The sequence below is a fragment of the Oncorhynchus mykiss genome, chromosome Y, assembly GCF_013265735.2.
Source record: "Oncorhynchus mykiss isolate Arlee chromosome Y, USDA_OmykA_1.1, whole genome shotgun sequence".
NCBI lineage: Eukaryota > Metazoa > Chordata > Actinopteri > Salmoniformes > Salmonidae > Oncorhynchus > Oncorhynchus mykiss.
The window spans coordinates 37,372,171-37,379,757 of NC_048593.1; the positions used below are offsets into that span (position 1 = coordinate 37,372,171).

Below are 7,587 nucleotides of genomic sequence, written 5' to 3' on the forward strand. Positions count from 1 at the left end.
TCACTGAGCTGCCGAGTAATCCAAGCACAGCCCCACCACACACAGTCATATTTGAGGAACGGAGGTTATATCTACATCTATGGTAATTATTAACTGACCAATAAGCAACCCCTCTAATTTCCATGATCTTCTTCCTACAACTTTTCACTGACCGTTGTGTCTTTCTCTGCTGCTACAGATACCACTGAACAATATTATTGTTATAATCACCATGAAATAGCTATGAAGTAAATGAGGCTGCTTCATGCTGAACCAGCCCTTCAAATGTCAGTTGTTCAGTTTGTCTTTCACTCCTTACATCATTATTCCTGGTTTAGCAGGTGATTCTAAGAAGAGTCCAGTTTACCTGAGAACAAACTCCTGTTTTACTGTTGACATGGTGGACTGCCCCACTGGCTAATACAATGGTACCAATGGACCTCATTGCAATCTTAAAGGACTACCCAAAAGCTATCTTTTGTTATTTGTTTCATTAGTCCATTGTTGATATAGTCCCAAAATGTTTTGCATGTTAGCAATCAAGATATACAGTGCCTTGCGAAAGTATTCGGCCCCCTTGAACTTTGCGACCTTTTGCCACATTTCAGGCTTCAAACATAAAGATATAAAACTGTATTTTTTTGTGAAGAATCAACAAGTGGGACACAATCATGAAGTGGAACGACATTTATTGGATATTTCAAACTTTTTTAACAAAACTGAAAAATTGCTGTCTCTGCCTGGCCGGTTCCCCTCTTTCCACTGGGATTCTCTATTACAGGGGCTGAGTCACTGGCTTACTGGTGCTCTTCATGCCGTCCCTAGGAGGGGTACGTCACGTGAGTGGGTTGAGTCGCTGATGTGATCTTCTTGTCTGGGTTGGCACCCCCCCTTGGCTTGTGCCGTGGTGGAGATCTTTGTGGGCTATACTCGGCCTTGTCTCAGGATGGTAAGTTTGTGGTTGAAGATATCCCTCTAGTGGTGTGGGGGCTGTGCTTTGGCAAAGTTCCTGTTTGGCCCTGTCCGGGGGTATCATCGGATGGGGCCACAGTATCTCCTGACCCCTCCTGTCTCAGCCTCCAGTATTTATGCTGCTGTAGTTTATGTGTCGGGGGGCTAGGGCCAGTTTGTTATATCTGGAGTACTTCTCCTGTCTCATCTGGTGTCCTGTGTGAATTTAAGTATGCTCTCTCTAATTCTGTCTTTCTTTCTCTCTTTCTTTCTCGCTCTCGGATTGACCTGAGCCATAGGACCATGCCTCAGGACTACCTGGCATGATGACTCCTTGCTGTCCCCAGTCCACCTGGCCGTGCTTCTGCTCAAGTTTCAACTGTTCTGGCTGCGGCTATGGAATCCTGACCTGTTCACCGGACGTGCTACCTGTCCCAGACCTATTATTTGACCATGCTGGTCATTTATGAACATTTGAACATCTTGGCCATGTTCTGTTATAATCTCCACCCGGCACAGCCAGAAGAGGACTGGCCACCCCTCATAGCCTGGTTCCTTTCTAGGTTTCTTCCTAGGTTTTGGTCTTTCTAGGGAGTTTTTCCTAGCCAACGTGCTTCAACACCTGCATTGCTTGCTGTTTTTGGTTTTAGGCTGGGTTTCTGTACAGCACTTTGAGATATCAGCTGATGTACGAAGGGCTATATAAATACATTTGAAATGATTTGATTTGATTTGTATGACAAAAAAGATGGGGTAAATTGCTTCTGTGTCGATTACAGACAACTGAACAGTCGTGGACAATCTCTGTGTGCCCAATCAAACTACACAGGTGATACAGGCAAATTGAAGAAGATCCATCCATCCGGTGTAGAGAAGACAGCTTTAAGGCTGCCAGTTCTTTGGGGCTCTACCAGTTCTGTGTGATGCCGTTTGGTCTCAAGAACGCACCTGCCTCATTTTAGTGATTGATGAATACAGTACTATGAGGGCTAAAAGACTGTCAATTATTCTGCACAGCTGAATGTTTTTTTAATGCTGTACCCCCTGGTACCCCCCTGGTCCGAATCCCGTTACACCGCTCAAAGAAAGTCATTTGTCAATTTCCATTATCAGCACTGCTGTACATACATCTACATAGAGAGTGAGTAGACACCCAGCTCCTATAAGTCAGTGGCGATTTTAGCATGTAAATCTCAGTGGGGCAAACTCAACAAAACACTTTTTTATGCATGCCAGCAAAGCCTCTACACCAACACAACACTAAACATTGCATTAATTTCACTATAACAGGGACAAGAGGTGTCCACAAACTGTTAGGGCCTACATAAAGCTGTCCCAACAGCAGAGCTTTCTTTTCAGCACCATGGAGTTAATCCTTACCACCGGCTGTAATAGTCTCATACAAACTTGAACCCAGCCGCAGAGAAACACAGCAGGCAGAGGTGAGAATAAATCTGGCTACCGTAGCCGACTTGAGAACCGTGACGGGATAACAAGCAGGCCCAGCATACGGCAATGGCCCAATTGAAGAATTGACTCCCTTAGTGGACCCCGAAACACTGGAACTAACTCGGAATCCCTCCATCCTCTCATGACAACGTTCCCGAAGCCGTTTGTCAATCCGGATGGCCAGAACAACAAGCTCCTCCAGACTGTCAGGGTTGTCCTGGGAAGCCAGTTCATCCTTGAGAACCTCACTGAGTCCGTTCAGAAAGACTGAGTGAAGTGCCTCTGTATTCCAACAGCTCTCAGCAGCGAGCGTCCGAAAATCAACGGCGTAATCTCTGCCTGTCCTGCCGAAGAGCAATGAGTCTTTGAGCAGCATTCCTGCCACTGGTGTGGTGATCAAACACCCCCCTCATCTCCTGGGCGAAGCTTTGCCAATTGAAACAAATGTCTGCATGCTGCTCCCATATGGCCGTGGACCAGGCCAGAGCCTGTCCTGAGAGCAAGGAGATGACATATGCCACTCTGGCTTGCTCGTGGGAAACATTGATGGCTGCAGCTCGAAGACCAGCGAACATTGGAGCAGGAACCCACGACACCTCCCAGGATGCCCCTCATTGCTCTCTGGTGCTGGGAGATGAGGCTCCCGAGGGCTGGTAAAAAGTGGAGGGTTAGGAACCACCACATGTGCAGCAACCGTTGCTCCCGTCTGTCCGTTCTACAGAGTGAACACAAGAGTTCCTAAATCCTCTGATAATATTTTCAGCTGCGCCTCATGGCGACTCATCACAGTTCCATGGTGAGTGAGAGCAGACCGTAAGTGATGAAGCTCGGAGTGTCCCTCGGACGACGGAGAAATCTCTGCTGGGTCCATTTTAGGCTCAGGTCTACAGTCAGTCTCATACAAACTTGAACCCAGATGCAGAGAAACACAGCAGGGAGAGGTGAGGATAAATCCAGAACATTTACTGAAGCTTACACAGCAAAACAACAAAGCACTGGCACATGAATCACTAAACAAAACAAGAGACCTGAGCAACCGGCCTAGTCCACAGAGGACCTAAATAGTCATACGCCAGGTGAACCCAATAAGCCCAATCAGGCTCACCTGGACACTAGAAAACATAAGGGTGCCACTGCACCCCAAGGTGACCTCTGACCTGTGACAACCGCTATACCTGGCTATCAGCAGAGCCTTGTCTGGCAGCAAAACAGTTAATTCAGCCTCCTTTACTGCCTTTTAAAAAAACATAGTTGACATGGCTGACTTGCTTAAATTAATGTGGTTTCTACTGACAATTGAGATGTACAAACTATGGCATAAGGGGACGACGAGCGCATAAGAGGCATTCCATAATTTCGATTAAGACATTAATGAGCAAGCTGGGACGGACGTAGTCATTATAACCATTTGTTCAGCACTTTTGAAATGTACAGTGACAGATTTCAGAACATGGGCCGTTCTTACAGTATTCTCCCTGTACACTAAGTCAGAACTGTAGGAAAAATAAAGGGGGCATATAAGCAGACAATGAAAGCTCTTACAATATTCAATGATGACATTTCTCTAAAACAGCCTACAGGCTACATGTGCACCACCAAGTCAGAACAGTAGGCTAAGTTATGGGACCAAATTATTAGGGTGAGGCACATGGTCTACTAACAGCTTTCTACACAACATACCCTTAGTATTGCTTTCTTAGCTACAGTATACATATCTCCCTGGCATATTACATAATTTATGCAGCAGCATACAAGACACCTTGTTATGCTGTGCTCACTTGAATTGGAAGCTGGCGCGGAAGTCCTTGTGGGCAAAATTTGTCGTTAAACTTTGTCATCAAAGTCTGCCATTCTCTGGATTTATGGTGCTTTCAAGACAACTGGGAATTCTGAAAAAAAAGCAAGGTTGAATTATGATGTCAGTGATCTTCAGGTCGGAGCTGAAGAAAGAGGCCCGAGTTCCTGATTTGGAATTCCGAGTTGGATGACCGTTCCAAATGTATTTTCCCAGTCGGAGCTATTTTTTCCCCCGAGTTCGCAGTTGTCTTGAACTCACTGAAGTCTGAGATTTCCCAGTTCAGAATTTCCAGTTGTCTTGAACATGGCAGAAGTCATGCTTCATTGACAGCGTGGCCAAAGTCTGCGCTGGTAAGGGAAAGACAAGTGCTAGTAGACAGGAGAGGTTTGGGAGTGTCTGTCTCCCTGATAACTCTGGTCTCATTAGCAGGTGACAGAGACAATATGCTAGTTGTGAGACAACAAGCATCAGCTTGGCCAGGGACAGAGACGACCCAAAGCGAATGTGAAAGTCAGTTGCTAATCCACTGATTATTTTATGACTACGTGAGAGAAACATACCTGGAGGAGGTGAGACGCAATATAAGTTAATCATTTTTAAACTCAGGTTACAAGCAAGAAGGTAATACTTTTCACACTGTCATAGAAGTTAAAATCTTCATATGGCAAGTTCTCAGGGTTTTATAAAGCTACGATGTGTAAATATTTCTGTCAACCGCAAGGGAAAATAAGAAAACACTTTAATGGTTTAATAAATAAATGCTTAAATACAGATAATTCTGTGACTTATCTTTTGGCAAAAACTGAAATAGCCAGGTGATATTTCTTCACTGTTATATGTAAGACAACAGGTAATGATTAACTCCCGCCATTACATTTCAGTCATTTACCAGATGCTCTTATCCAGAGCAATTAGGGTTAAGTACCTTGCTCAAGGGCACATCAACAGATTTTTCACATAATAGGCTCAGGGATTTGAACCAGCAATCTTTTGATTTCTGTCCCAACACTCTTAACCACTAAGCTACCTGCCGGCATCCCAGTTAATTTCACAACAGCATTTTATTTCACAGACATGTATTCTACTAAACATTTGGTGATCATTGAGTAAATGAAAGTCAACCATACCATATGTTCAGCTAAGCATTGGAATGATCCAACCAACTGGGGAATCAAAAGAGAACTAAACGGACCAGCAACAACATTTGATGAAGTGTTAAATCCTAATGATGCTGTATTTCCTAACGATGCTGTATTTCCTAACGATGCTGTATTTCCTAACGATGCTGTATTTCCTAACGATGCTGCATTATAATATTGAGTTACAGTTGATAGCGCAGGCTCAGTGTTTCCCGTGGAAAGCCCATGGCTCTTGTGTCACTGTTCCTGTGTCACTGTTCCCATTGGAACCAGTGGCTGTTCAAATGCAGAGATCAAAGAACTTCCTAGCCCTTGATGGCAGGATGACCTGTCTGTGCTCTGTCCCCTTCTACCCCTTTTCTCCACCCACTTACCTCAGAACTGGAGGGTAACGCACCCCAAGGGAACCAACACCAAGACAATACACCACTGTATTTCAGGGTGCATACAGTATTAAACTACTAGTAGACCACCAAGTAAAATGTGCAATCTGATATAAATATTTGACTTCCTAACCTTTGGTCCAATAGCATAATGTTATACAATTGTGCAATGACAGTTTTATGTGAGCATGAATAAGCCACACTTCCACTATTGTGTAGTTTATATCACTTTAAGTTTGAATGTATATTTTATTGAGTCCTATAATTATAGGTGTAATGATTACAATAATATAAAAAGCCTTAGAGGCCGGTTTATATTTGGTCTAACAACATGTCTGTTCCCAGAGCTGGTCCCGTGTGGCTCAGTTGGTAGAGCATGGCACTTGCAATGCCAGGGTTGTGGGTTTGAATCTCATGGGGGACCAGTATAAGCAAAATACGAAATGATATGCTCTCACCACTGTAAATCATCCTGGATTAAAGTGTCTACCAAATGTCTGGCAGCAGGTAGCCTAGCGGTTAAGACCATTGGGGCAGAAACAGAAAGGTTTTTAGTTTGAATCCCTGAGCTAACTAAGTGAAAAATCTGTTGATGTGCCCATGAGCAAGCACCCTATAGGACTGTCTGCTAAAATGTAAATGTCTGTAAACCAGCCTTAAAACTAAAGATCACAAAGCATATACAGTAGGCTATAGATCAAGTAAGGTTCATGGCATTTATAGTCAGCTGTAATATACCTTCTGGGATGAGAAGGAAACTTCTCAGTGGTTATAGCTATATATACAGTGCCTTGCGAAAGTATTCGGCCCCCTTGAACTTTGCGACCTTTTGCCACATTTCAGGCTTCAAACATAAAGATATTAAACTGTATTTTTTTGTGAAGAATCAACAACAAGTGGGACAAAATCATGAAGTGGAACGACATTTATTGGATATTTCAAACTTTTTTAACAAATCAAAAACTGAAAAATTGGGCGTGCAAAATTATTCAGCCCCTTTACTTTCAGTGCAGCAAACTCTCTTCAGAAGTTCAGTGAGGATCTCTGAATGATCCAATGTTGACCTAAATGACTAATGATGATAAATACAATCCACCTGTGTGTAATCAAGTCTCCGTATAAATGCACCTGCACTGTGATAGTCTCAAAGGTCCGTTAAAAGCGTAGAGCATCATGAAGAACAAGGAACACACCAGGCAGGTCCGAGATACTGTTGTGAAGAAGTTTAAAGCCGGATTTGGATACAAAAAGATTTCCCAAGCTTTAAACATCCCAAGGAGCACTGTGCAAGCGATAATATTGAAATGGAAGGAGTATCAGACCACTGCAAATCTACCAAGACCTGGCCGTCCCTCTAAACTTTCAGCTCATACAAGGAGAAGACTGATAAGAGATGCAGCCAAGAGGCCCATGATCACTCTGGATGAACTGCAGAGATCTACAGCTGAGGTGGGAGACTCTGTCCATAGGACAACAATCAGTCGTATATTGCACAAATCTGGCCTTTATGGAAGAGTGGCAAGAAGAAAGCCATTTCTTAAAGATATCCATAAAAGTGTTGTTTAAAGTTTGCCACAAGCCACCTGGGAGACACACCAAACATGTGGAAGAAGGTGCTCTGGTCAGATGAAACCAAAATTGAACTTTTTGGCAACAATGCAAAACGTTATGTTTGGCGTAAAAGCAACACAGCTCATCACCCTGAACACACCATACCCACTGTCAAACATGGTGGTGGCAGCATCATGGTTTGGGCCTGCTTTTCTTCAGCAGGGACAGGGAAGATGGTTAAAATGTATGGGAAGATGGATGGAGCCAAATACAGGACCATTCTGGAAGAAAACCTGATGGAGTCTGCAAAAGACCTGAGACTGGGACGGAGATTTGT

The 7,587-nt window shown here is 43.8% G+C and overlaps 1 non-coding gene across 1 annotated transcript; it reads left to right on the plus strand.

Moving 5' to 3' along the window:
* Positions 1 to 6,048: 6,048 nt before the first annotated feature.
* trnaa-ugc lies at positions 6,049 to 6,124 on the plus strand. Its single transcript has one exon. It is a non-coding gene; the product is annotated as a tRNA-Ala (tRNA).
* The last annotated feature ends 1,463 nt before the right edge of the window (positions 6,125 to 7,587 follow it).